The sequence below is a fragment of the Halichoerus grypus genome, chromosome 2 (genome assembly GCF_964656455.1).
Source record: "Halichoerus grypus chromosome 2, mHalGry1.hap1.1, whole genome shotgun sequence".
Taxonomy (NCBI): Eukaryota; Metazoa; Chordata; class Mammalia; order Carnivora; family Phocidae; genus Halichoerus; species Halichoerus grypus.
In genome coordinates, this window is record NC_135713.1 from 196,558,000 (window position 1) to 196,571,065 (window position 13,066).

Below are 13,066 nucleotides of genomic sequence, written 5' to 3' on the forward strand. Positions count from 1 at the left end.
CCTCCCCGACCCGGGCTCTCCTGCTCGAGCCAGGGTCTTCTTTCCTGCCCAGGCACACCCCCCATGCCGAGCTGCTGCTGCAGCTGCCGCATTTTGCTCAAGAATCCCCACTGGGAGGGCACCTGGAATACTGGCTTATTCCAGGGGTTCTTGCCTCCCTCACCCAGGGCCAGCTGGCTTCTTTCCAGGCTTCCAGGCAAGATCAGCCCCCTCTACCCAACCCCACCCCATCCCGTGTCAGCTGCCTCGGTTTCTGCCCTTGGGCAGGTGTCTGAGTCGATGGCACGCTGTCTCCCTCCATGAAGGGCTCATGCATGTCCAGACTCCTGGAGCAGGAACGCTTCCTGCAGCCTCCTTGCTGGGCAGTGATCCAGGCAGCCTGGCCTTGAACTCTGGGGAGGTGGGGAACCCCACGCTGGGCAGCAACGCCAAGTGCACAGAAGTCTGCCCGAGGCTTCACCAGGGCGACTCCTGGTAACTTCTTTTTCTCGCCGATTCAGATTCTATTGTCTGGAATTACACACAATGAGTCTCATTTCCCAATTGTTCTGCCATAACAGGAAAGAAAATAAAGGAGAGTCATCCAAACTTCAAGACCTCCTCCCAAACTGCAGTTCTTGAAAAGTCCTGTCTGTCCTTCCCTTCCGAGGCTTCTCTCCCCCCGTGTCACGCCGGCACCTCCGTGGCCGCTGGCTGAGCGTGCGGCACCGTGAACGCTCGCCCCCCGAGCACCCGAGAGACCTCCGTTCCATGCGGGCTTTGCCACTTAGCAGCCAGGGACTACATCTCTGCTTCCTCCTCCTCAGCCCTCGGAGAGGGAGGGGGTCAGGGAGCGGGAGGGTTTAACTTCCCTTGACCTCGGGAGATACCGGCCTTGACCTCACCAGATGGCCTCGCTGCAGCTCAGTGAATAGATGCACGTGTCCGGAACAAGGGCCCGGAGCCGGGGGACAGGGGAGGGCGCTGCCTGCCCTCTGGCTTCCCGCCGGCGCGCACGCACGGAGAGTGGGGGAGCCCGGGAGCTGGCACGGGCCGCACCACCGGGGATGTGGGACAATGCACCAGTCCCTGCAAAAGCCGAGGCTGACAGAGCTTCTGGGACTCGTCCAAGGCCACACACAGCTACTAAGCAACTGAGCTGGGTGGGATCTGAACTCACCTCTGCGTGGCTCCAAAGTCAATGTCAGATAGTAGAGCACGGACAGCCCAAGTTCGTGTCCCAAACTGTACCACCCACGTCACTTGGCCCTTCTGGGCCTTGAAACATGAGGCAAGGAAATCATAGGCACCTTGTGGGACCAGTATGAATAGGTGTGGGAGAACACTTGGGATGGTGTTTTCACCCAGCGGGTAGCGAGCATGCGGCTCTCCTTTACTCTGGGGAGAAAGCAGAAATCCTCACAGCCCCCTCATGACCCTAACAGGATCAGGGCCCATCGGGAGCTGGCCCACTGCTGCCCGCCCAGCCACCCGTGTCCTTGCTCCCTGACTTGCTCTTCCTGCCACTTGGAAGGCTCTTTGCTCAGATCTCTGCTTCACTCGCTCCCTCCCCTCCTTCTGGCCCCTGGTCACGCACGTGGTGGGTGCCCCCTTTGAAAATGGCACCCCCACACCCCCCCAAACCTCCAGCCCTTGCCTTGTTTTTCTCTCGAGCATTTTCACAGACAGCCTACTCTCTATTTTCCCTCGTGAGCATATTTGTTGTTCGTCTCCCTCTTTAGAATGCTTGCCCCTAAGGGAACGGGATTGAATTTTGTCTGTTCTGTTCATAGCTGTACCCCCAGTGGTTCTCAACAGCGGGCGAGTCTGCCCCGCAGGGGACATCTGGCAATGTCTGGAGACATTTGTGGTGGTCATGGTGGGAGGAGGGGAGCTCCTGGCGTTTAGTGGGTAGAGGCCAGGGATGCTGCTAAACATCGTGCAACACACAGGACAGCCCAAGAAGAATAATCTGGCCCCAAATGTCCATAGTGCCACAGCTGTATTCCCATCACAGAACAGTCGCCAGCATGTACACAGTAGGTGCTCAATAAATGATTATGTAGAAGAACGAAGAGCTGCTGCATCATCATCATTATCTAAGAACAGGTATCATTGTAAATAATCTTCAAGAATGCTCATCACACTAATATAGCGTTAAATGTCAACTACATCTCAGTTTTTAAAAAACGGTTGTTATTTGGGAGTTCCTGGCCAGAAGCTCATACTGGTGACCAGTAACTTCTCTCTAGTCTGAGCCCTGCTCTCAGCAGCGCCCAGATGGGCTGCCAACGGCTCGCTGTCACACCGTCATGAGTCAAGACCAGAACATATTTCAGGCTCTGTGAGGGCCTGAGTGATGCTGGCCGGCCTCTCCCCGAATCCAGCCTGCTCATGGGCCCCCCTCAGCAGGAACACTCAGTTCTCAGCCCTGCCCCCACACTCAGGACCACGTGTCCACCTGGGCAAGGAACCACCTCCACAAGCCTTGTAGGGTGATCCCAGATGAGCCTGCGCCCCCAGGTTTCTCGCAGCCCAGGAGACTTGCGGGTCTGAGTGAATTAGGTGCTTTTTGCTCTTTCTGAGGAAGGACGTGGGATGTTCAGGGAATCACAGGAGTAGAAAGCTCCCCTGGCCCCGCTCAGCCCAGGCCTTTTGCTGACCTAACAAATCACCACTGACAGCTTTAAACAGCCAGCATGATGAGCCCAGGCTCTCCAAACGCAGAGAACACCACCCTAGAATACATTAACTGCCACGTGGCCATGCGCTAACGGGAAGGTGGAGCAGCAGAAAAGGAAGGATGCTTTTGCCTTGGGCCTAGTTCACCCCGGGAACAGGCTGCCAAGACCCTGCGCCAGCTCCCTCGGTGGGCCACCCTCCCCCCTTCCCACTGAGAATTCCCACTGGAGGTTCACAACTTCCCCTGCCCGCTGCCTGCCCTGCCCCATCTCCCCTAGTTTTCCTCTCTCTCTGGGGCCTCCTTGGGCTCACAACTGGCCCTTTCTCTGCAGACTCTGGGGCCAGTTAAAGTAAGTACCTTTTTCCCTCCCCTGTTCTCCCCACCTTCTCTTTTCTTCTCTCTCTTCCTCTGCTTTCTCCCTCTCCCCTTGCACAAAGGTCCTGAAAGCTTTTTTTCTTTTTTTAAAGATTGTATTTATTTATTTGAGAGAGAGCATGCGTGGGAGTGCTCGAGAGCACAAGCAGGGGGAGGGAGCAGGGAGCCTGACGTGGGGCTCAATCCCAGGACCTGGGGTTCATGATCTGAGCTGAAGGCAGACCCTTAATGACGGAGCCACCCAGGTGCCCCATGAACGCTTTTAAATGAGTCATAAAGTTTCATAGCTGACAAATGGGTACAAGGCAGGAGTCAAAGGAACTAGTCTCTAATGGTGAAATATTAGACAGCAGGCAGCTAGGTCTGGGGAAACAGGGTATTTGGCAGGCAGGGGTTTTCCTGGTGCCACTGAAGTCACATGGAGCTGGCCCCAATTCTGCCAGGGAGGAAGGCTGACCCCAATGCAGAATGGAACGAAAGAGAGGCACATGCCCAGGGACCACCTAGGAATGAGCCAGCAGGCTACGTGGGGCAGGCCCAGGACACCCACGGCTGGAAGCCTGAGGCAAAAGCACTGGCTTCCCCCAGAGGCAGGGCTTGGTGGAGACTGGCTTCCAACCCTTGCATCCTCACTTTCTGGGACTCCGAGTTGAATCTCTGAGCTGCCCTGATACAAAAACACACAACTTGCCCCAGTGCCGAGGATGGTATGAGGGACCCTAGCAACTCAGTCCCCTCCCTCAAAGCCGAGGGCTGAGAGTCATATGGGGACTGGAGGAAGCAGAGACAAGCAGCCCTGAACACCTCCACTGAGCCTGACGCTGATATCTATGTCCTTGCTTTACACAACAGCCCTGGCCCCATTCCACAGATGAGGAAACTGAGTCCAGGTGGTTCTTTCACTCAGCCAAGGTCACATAGTCAGTGACCCAGCTGGGACTGGAGCCCATGTTTTCCACAACGACGACATAGGGCCTGCCTCCTCCAGCCAAGTGGGAACCACTCAGTCAACCTCCCCCCTGCATTCCCCTCCTCCGCCCCAAGTCCTGGAACCCCACAGCCTGAGAATGGCTGAGCTCTCACAGGCTTGCTGCCAGGACGCCAGGCGTCTCACCAACTGGATGTGTGTGGACAGGGCAGTCCTGGCTCCACCCCACCCCTCAGGGTGTCCACGGCCTTCCACATGTAAGACGGAGGCAGAAGTCTGGGACAGGGACATCTGAGACACGGTGACAAACTGCATCTTTTCTAGCCGCCCTGGGGACCTGGCCCCGTGACGGGATGCCCCCAGCCATCTCAGCTGCTAAGTTAGCAGAGAACTGGGGCAGAGCGAGGGCTTCTCAGGCAGGCAGGAGACTCTGGGAGGGGGGCTGGCTGGGGAGTCAGCAGATGTCACCAAGATGCCTGTGGTCCTGAGATGTCCTGAAGTCAGAACATCAGATCGAAGCCAAAATCTCCGCACCCTCCCTGCCCAACCTGGGCTGTGAATTCATCAAGCCTTGGGGTTTAGAGCGATGAGGGAGTGGCATGAGGTGGCCAGGAAGGAAGTCCCATCTTTTGTTCCCTAGGATGGCGCGGAGTAGGAGCCAGCACACGTGACAGCTGGAGGTTGACGTCTGTCTCCCACTTGGGGACCCAGTCCTGGGTCCTGCTCTTGTCCAGTCACTGATAATCCCACAAATCAGGTGAATCCCTTCCCATCCCCGAACAAGAGCTTCCTCAACCCTAAAAGGGGACATGGAGGTGGCTGGCAAATTCTGGGGGGGGGGGCAGATGAGAGCCCAAGGCTGCACCAGGGCCCCGGGGAACCGACACCCAGGCCAGCCCTGGAGGGGGCTCAGAATAGGATCCTCTTTCCTCCCCAGCCAGGTTCCAGGAATTACCTCTTAAAGCCCTTTCAGTCCCAAGAAGTGATAATTTGACTTCACTTTGAAAATTTTAACGAACTGCATCTTCACGGGTTGCCAAATTAGGATGAGGGCAGAGACAGCTCAAGTAATTAAAATGGGGAGGAGGGAGGCTTTGGAGTGATGGGGGAAATGTGCTGGTGTGTGCCTGGTGGGTGGGAATCTCACCCTCAGCCTCAGCCCGCCGGGAGGGGGGCCCCCTCCCCGCCAGCTTCTTCTCCCCTGCCTGTCCATCTCCGCTCCCCGGCATCTGGCCGCGACCCTTCCTGCACCCAGCCGGACCTGGGCATCCTCGCTGCCCCCGCGGTCAGGAGGGAGAAGCGGGGAGTTCGAGGCATGGATGGACAGCCCCGCTCAACAGGTGGTGGTGGGCTTTCGCTCCCGCATTATCCGGATGATTTCTGCCAGCCCCACTCCAGCCCGTCGTGGGAGCGTGCCCTCAGCTTTGGAGTGGGCAACCAGACTGCCCAGCAGCGCCGGCAAAGAGGGGGCGGCATCTCCTCCCCCGCACATTCCCGACACGCACACGCGCGCACACACACGGACACACGCGCACACACGGGCGTGTACACGCGCACTCGCCGCCACGCTGCCCCTTCCTTCTCAGCGCCGGACCCGGACGCGCGCCCGCGGGGGGACAAGGTGGCCTCTGCCCCTGGCGACGCGGTAACGGGGGGCAGCCCCGCGCCGCGGCCGAGGCGCCGGCGGGAGATGGTCCTCCCGCCCCCCCCCACACCCCCCTCCACCCCACCCCCCACCGCCCGGCATGGGAGAGCGGGTCTCCCCGCCGGCTTCCCGGCTCCTACCTCACCCGAGCGGCCGCGGCCCCTGACCCTGGTCGGAGGTCCCTCGCCTGCTCGGCGCGCCGGGCGGGAGGTTCGGCGCCAGCTTCCCGGGCGCCCGCCCCGTCGCGTCCGGCCGAACCGCTCCGCGCTGGAGAGCGAGCAGCCGCTGCCGCCGCCGCCGCTGCCGCCGCCGCGGGAGCCGCGAACTCGGAGAGGGAGGGGCAGGCGGGGGGCGGGGCCGGGGGCGGGGCCTCCCCCTCCCCGCCCCCGCCCCCTCCCCCTCCCCCCGGGTGCGGCGGGCTGCGGACGCTGGGCCCCACCGCGGCAGGGGAGCACGTCGGCGGGAAGCACCTTCGTGGGGTCTGCAGGTGGAAAGTAGTAGGGGCCTGGGGTAGGGGAGGAGACGCTTTCGGGGCCGCTAGGGGTTGCCTGAGACCCCCTGACTTTGGTCAGACTTCCTTTCAAATTCCAGAGGCTCCCGCTTGGCAGTTACTAACAATAACAACCACGGCAACAAGGCCAGAGTGTGTATTGATCGCTTCCTGTGCGCTGTAGACTGTTCGGAGCGCTTTGTCTGTATGAAGTCATTTAACGCCTTCCCAACAATCCCATTCTACCGCGGAGAAAACTGAGGCACAGAGACAGGACGCACGGCTGGAATTTGACAGAGCCAGGATTGCAGCCCAGCTCAGTCTGGCTCCAGGATCTGTGCTTTTAAAGCTTCGCTATGCTTGCTTTCTGTAGCAGTAAGCAAATTGTTCGCCTCTTCGAACGACTCAATGGAAATATATGTACAATAAATGGTAGCAACCAGCATTTTTAAATTTCTTCTTTCTTCAGTCTATATGTCTCCTTTATTCTCTGGGGCCTGGACGCTCAGTAGGTGCTCAATAAATATTTGTTCATCGATGACTAATCTGAAAGCTGCAGCTGGAGCTAGGGTGGCCCTGTTCAGTCAGATTGGATGTTGGCACCCAAGGGTTACCCTTTCTGGCCTGAATGCTTGCCCATTTCTCTGTAATGGCAACCCGGCCTGACCAATAGCCTTGTCCAACGTGTGTGGCTTGCTCACAGAGCAGCGGCTTCTGCCCTCTCCTCTAAGCAGGAGGCGCCTCCCTGCAAGAGGTCTCCAGGATATAAGGTTGGCCAGCCAGGCCATAGGGAGGTTCTGCTAGAGGGTCAGTAAAATCCCTATAGACCATGAAATGGCGGAAGACATGGAGTATATATATGTTTGGGGGCAAAAGTAGGTTGCCAATAACAAGACATCGGCAATGAACATATTTGTGGAAGACTATAAGGCAGGAGCCCCAACGGGAGCCCTTTTGCTGCTGAGATCTGACCTGGGCATCATGGGAGAACATTGTCACATGTGAGTGGGGCCCTGTGGAATTGGGACAACTGGAAGTTTTGGGGAAGGATGCCCCAAGTTTCTATTCGAGGCATTTTAGGCCTAAAAAATGCCCAGCTTTTTCTCTCTTCTCCTACTTCCCCAAGAGTGCTCCTTCCCACCCCCTAGAATTCCCTAAGGAGGAGAGGCTTCTCACCCCTTGGACAAGTGCTCATGTCTCTCAAACCCTCAATACCCATCAGCCCCAAACTCTTTCAGATGTGCTAGTCCCTTCTGCCTGACTTGCCCTCTCCTCCACTTGGAAAACTCCTATAAATCCTCCAAGACCTTACTCAGTTTGCTCTTTCTGACCCAATAATTAATTTCTCTCTCCCCTACGTGGGTCCAGGAGCCTCTCGTCTAGCTCTCACCACTTTAGCAATGGTGAGTTTACTGACAGTCTCCACGGCTGTGCTTGTGAGCTCCTTGAAGGCAGAAGGCCCGGCATACAGTAGGTGCATAGTTAATATTCGCTGAATGAATGAATATCGGTAAGATGCATTTCCCCAGGGCTCAAGCTGTTAAGAGGAAAGTCACCAAACAAAAACACTGGTGGAGCTGGATCAGTGCTGTGAAAAGGTGAAAAATGGACACAGCAGCCAGAAGATACGCCTTTCTTAAGGTCTGCACTTAATATTCCCAGCAAAGGCCAGAGACGCTGCCCTGGCATCTGCGTTTTATAGGGTCACCTCAGCTGGGCAGCAGCCAAGTCCTCAGGCAACCGAAGAGGGAAGGTATGAGAGTGTGACGGTGGGTATGGCAGGGGGAATGGACTCCCCTGTGGGTCAGTTGAGGGATGCTGGAATGCCACCTGCTTCCTAGATCAGTTCCCTCTTTAATCTGTGCAATGCTGTTCTCTAGGTCATCTTGCAATGCCCATGATGAAGGAACAGACCCATTGTTTGCAGAAGGCACCCTTTAAAATGAAAATCAATTTCCAGGGTGCTCCCAGCCTCCTCCCTCACCGTTCTGCCTGAGGCAAGTGAGGAGACCTCGGGAGGTGGGTGGTTGAGCGAAAAGGGATTTGCATTAGACGGAACGAGGTCTTCAGCCTCCTGCCCCTAGCTAGCTGTGTGACCTTGTACGTGTTACTTGACTCCTCTGGGTTTTGGTTTACTCCTCAGTAACCAGGGTTGACTTCATGGGCTTGTAATGTATGCAGTCACAAAGACCTGCTCACTCTTTGAAATGCTCTGTGCCTGGTTTCGTGATCTGCTTTTATCATCTCAGAATTCAGTTGGGAACAAGGGGCAGCATTTCCATTTTGTATTGGACCCCACAGATTACGGAGCTGGCGCTGGTGTTAACCCCCACCTTCCTGGGTTGTTGTGACACGTCACTGAGATAGTGTTGGCACAAACGTCTAACACGTGGGCTCCCAACAGAATTTAGTTGCCCTTTCTCTGATTTGGTCTTAAAGATGGATAGGAGTTCACTGGGGAGGCAAAGGCACCGGAAGGCAGTTTCAGGCAGAGGGGCCAGCATGGGCAAAGGTATGAGAATATGAAATTACATTCAGGGCAAGGTGAATGGTCTGGGGTTGGGTAGGGGGAGTAAATGGAGGGAGAGAAAACTGGAGAGACATGTTGGGGTCCAAGTGAAAGACCTGCTTCTTTTAAGGACTTTAGATCTCAGGCCTGGAGACCTGTGAGCAGAAAGCCCCGGGAAGGGAGGGTAGGTGGGTTCTACATATCAACATTCTTAGCCCACAGTTCAGCTGCGGACTGGTTCAGATCATGAGCTAGGCAGTGGATGGCGTGGGTGGGGGCCCTGCTTGGAGGCTGCCAATTCGGCGTGTTTGAAACACTCACTGTTGACATAATGGGAAAATGCTGTAGGTGTCAAAGCCAGCAGCAGTGCTCGGGGACCTGGGGACTCTGGGCCTGATGAATAATGGAGCAGCCCTTCCTCCCTGGGTCTCTTTTTCCATCCTTTCAATAATTCATGCATTCTCCATTGGTTGAGGAGTTTCATAAAACCTCAGCTTTTTCTGAATCCTGGGTCAATCTGAGCAAATCTGATGGCTTCATGCATTAGGTCTTAATTAGAAATATACATACACATGAGCACATTCAGTTTTGTAAAATGTGCCTTGTATTCATGTCAGGGAAAATGCCCAATTATGTCTCAGAAGAGGAAAGGTCAGCCAGGTCCCTTGGAGGTAGAGGTGGGAGCTGGGTGCTCTGGGAGGGATGGACTGGTTGGGAAGAGGCCCACATGGTGTGCACTCCCCAGTAGGGGGCTATATATTTTCGTGCTCAGTGCCCTATCCCCCTGTCCCACCCCATGGAAAGAGTTTCCTTCGTTGCCCTTTTTAATTTATGCTTGGATGGAGGACCTGCTTTGGCCAATGAAATATGAGCAGAAATGACATGTGTCATTTCAGGTGGAAGCTTTAGGGGCCCCTGAGTGTTTTGCCATCCTATTTTCCCTGCCTTTGGGATTGTGGAGACACTAGTCAAGATGAAGATTCTGTCACTCTGAATGTCACTCTGAAGTGATTACAAAGAGTAGAACTTCCTTGCTGACCTCGGATAGACACCGCACAAGCAAGGGGAAAAAAGAGTTGTTGTTTGAAGCCACTGGATTTGGAGAGTTATTTATTACTACTGCAGAATGTAACCTAACCTGATTCATCTCTCCTTCCCTTCTTCCCTTTCTTACACTTTCTAGTACCTACACCTGACTCATTCATGCAGAAGCATATGGGCTATACCATCGGTGTAGTGGGGAGATGCGCTGGGGAGCCCTAAACTCCAGGTCTAAGTGGTCATCAATAAGGATGGGGGCTGAGCAGTAAGAGAGATGAAGGCACTTTCAATAGTGTTGGGAGGGAGGAGATCTGAGTTTCTCAGCAGAGCCAGATGGAGTTTAAAATGGGCATGACCTCAAGACATGTGGGAAGTGTATTTGTGTTTGTCAAGGGAGTTGGAAGTGGGGGAAAAGGGCCCAGTGAAGAAGTTAGGGCTGCAGGGGGCAGAACTGGGTAAAGCCAGGGCAAGAACTGAGGCTGATGTAGAGTTGCCCCTATGGAGGGCTGGCTAATAATATTAGTACCTATTACAACTAATATCAATTACATGCCACACTCTGCTAAGTGCTTTCTATGTGTTAACACATTTGGTTCTTAGAACAATCCGATGAACTAGGACATTACTCTCCCTTATTTCCAGATGAAGAAATAGAGGTTTAAAGAAGTAATTTGCCCTGGAAATGGCCAAATTATAGTGCCAAGGGAGAATGGCATGTTCAGGCTCTGTCCATGTCAGCATCACCCATGCCGTGAGTGGGCACGGCAGCCATAATCTTGAGGCCAGCTGTCAGGGCCCAGGCATGCAGGATCTGGTCTCAGTAGGGGAACCCGGGAGCTGTTTGGGGGCCACACATTCTGGATGCCTGGGCAAACGGGGAAGGCTGGGATGACAGGACCACCGGCCCTGAGAATTTTCAGGGCCCAAGGAACACTAGACTTCAAGAAGCAAGAGACTGGTTCCCTGTTCTTCCTCAAGGGGGAAGCTGGGTCAGGAAATGATGCTTTCCGTCTAGCTGGTTGGGTGGGGAACCTAGAAGGCGGGTCTGTGCTAAACCTCCAGGTGAGATTCCTTCCTCACACTCTCTTCCTTGTTCATAGATTCATTCTTAAGTTTCCCTTTTTTCCTCCTGGACTTGACTTTGCTGGCAAAAGAGGTGTCTACGGGGACATTGCCTCTACCCCACACTTCCCCCAGTCAAACCTCACCACACCCCTCCTTTTTCTGTTGTCTCTGAGTTCTGCCTGAGCAGTTTTCCATGCCCCCAGCGAACGCCCCTTCTCCTCTCCATAGCCCACTAAAGTGCCTGGTCAGGCCTCCAAATGTGGCCTGCTGAAAACGGATTTCTTTTCTTCCATTAGAATGTGCTCTCTCTCCCTGTTGATGCAGCAGAGTGTGAAACCTGGGACTGTTCACACAGCCGTTCATGTCTCTGCCGGGTGACCGAGCAGCCGCTCGTATTCCCTCTGGCCCTTCTCCAAGCTGTTCTCCCTGTCCCCTAAGACCAGCTGTTCAGCCTCTGCTCTCATAACTTGTCCCCTTGGCAACTAGATTGTTGCTTATAAAACAGTTCCAAGGGCAGGGGAGCCCATCAGCAGAATGAAGACTCCTCTCCATTTTGAGCACTGAGAAAGTTGCAGGGTGTTAAAGGAAGTGACACTGGAATGGAGGCCATAGATGGGGCTGAATGCAGCAGGGTAGGGAAGAGAAAGACCCAGGAGGGCAGGGGAGGTCTGTAGGTGGCCCCCGAAGATGGCGCTCAAACAGGTCAGCACCTGGACAGCTCCCCGCAGGGCTGAGAAACAAGCTGGTTTGCAGCCTCACAGTCCTAGAGTCCTAGACTTTTTCTGGTTCTCTGCTGAGCTCTATAAAAGCTCTCTGCCCTGACTCATGCCGTCAGGCCTCAGGGAGACACTAATTTCATCTGATAAGCTAATCCATGTCTCCGACAGCATGCATTCTCATGGGCTAAGGTGTTACTTAGGTCAGGTGACATATGCACAGTTGGAGAACCTCCAGAGGTTGGGTCCCTGAGAAGAAGAGAGACTGCGGTGGTTGTAATCCCAGCAAGCTTGTTGACAAAGTGGTGTGTATGTGTGTGTGTGGGAGGGAAGCAGCTCAGCTCAGGTGACTGGCCGCCTCCCTGGGGCAAACAAACGGCTGGGTAGAAAGCGGTGGCCTGGTAGGGGTGGGCACCCAGAACAAAGGGCCCAAACCCCTGGAGGGTGGGGTGGGGGAGAGGAGAAAGGGAAGCCAGGAAATGAGAACACCGTATTTCAGAACAAAGAAAACAGGGCCAGGCTCCAGCCACCTCCTCAATTACCTGGCTCCTGAGAGGACAGAAAATAGCATCTTTAGTAACCACTTCCTAGCTTTGAAGTTAACAACAACAGAAAAAGCTTTGAAAGATATGAGTGAGGGTGGTTTTCTAAGCGGGCAGCATCTGGGAAGGAAGCAGTATATGTCACCGAGGAGCCAGGCAGCCAGTGTGGGGGCGGGGCGGGCAGGAGTACAGTGTGGAGCAGACCCACAGAAACCTTGAAACTGACTGTATCATTCAGGATTGTTTTGGTTACAAATGAGAGAAAACCAGGAGAGGGAATTAATTGACTCACGTAACTAGCATCTGGACTGAGAGAGTGTGGTGGAAACAGGTGCTCAGAGTTAAAACTAGCAGATACTGGAAGAAGGGACGGATATTGTTTGCCAAATCATCAGACGCTTTGCCACATAGAGGTTAAGGAAGAATACTCTTATAATGCGTCAGCCTGGTTCCCTGCCCAGGCTGGTATAACTATGACACTAATTTTTTTTAATTAAGAATTCTTTTTATTGAAGTGAAATTCACACAAGATGAAATTAAGCATTTTAAAGTAGCATTTAGTACATTCACAATATTGTGCAACTACCACCTCTATCTAGTTCCAAAATACTTTCATTTCCCTAAAAGAAAACCCTGTACCCATAAGCAACTGCTTCCCATTCGCCCTCTCTCCGACCCCTGGCTAATACCAATTTGCTTTCTGTGTCAAAGGAGTTACTTTTTCTATATATTTCATACCAATGGAACCATCCAATATATAGCCTTTTGTGTCTGGCTTCTTACACTTAGCATGATGTTTTCAAGGCTCATCTACATTGTAGCACACATCAGTACTTCATTACTTTTTATGATTAATATTCCATTGTATGTATATCCTGCAATTTATTTATTCATTCATCCGCTGATAGACATTTGAGTTGTTCCACCTTTTAGTTACTGGGAATAGTGCTTATTATGAACATGTGTGTGCTTGTATTTTTTCGAACACTCGTTTTCAGTTCTATTGGGTATATATCTCGGAGTGGAATTGCTAGATCATATGGTAATTCTATATTTAACTTTTTAAGGAACTGACAGTTTTCCATGGCAGCTG

At 53.8% G+C, this 13,066-nt stretch overlaps 1 protein-coding gene across 4 annotated transcripts in view; it reads right to left on the bottom strand.

Annotated features, from left to right (window-relative positions):
• Positions 1–5,932, bottom strand: part of CACNG5 (calcium voltage-gated channel auxiliary subunit gamma 5) — a 39,971-nt gene extending 34,039 nt beyond the window's left edge. For all 4 annotated transcript variants that reach the window (XM_036106832.2, XM_036106831.2, XM_078065960.1 and 1 more), the window contains exon 1: positions 5,751–5,932. The gene's annotated coding sequence lies outside the window, so the exon portion shown is untranslated. The remainder of the gene's footprint in view (positions 1–5,750) is intronic.
• Positions 5,933–13,066: the final 7,134 nt, after the last annotated feature.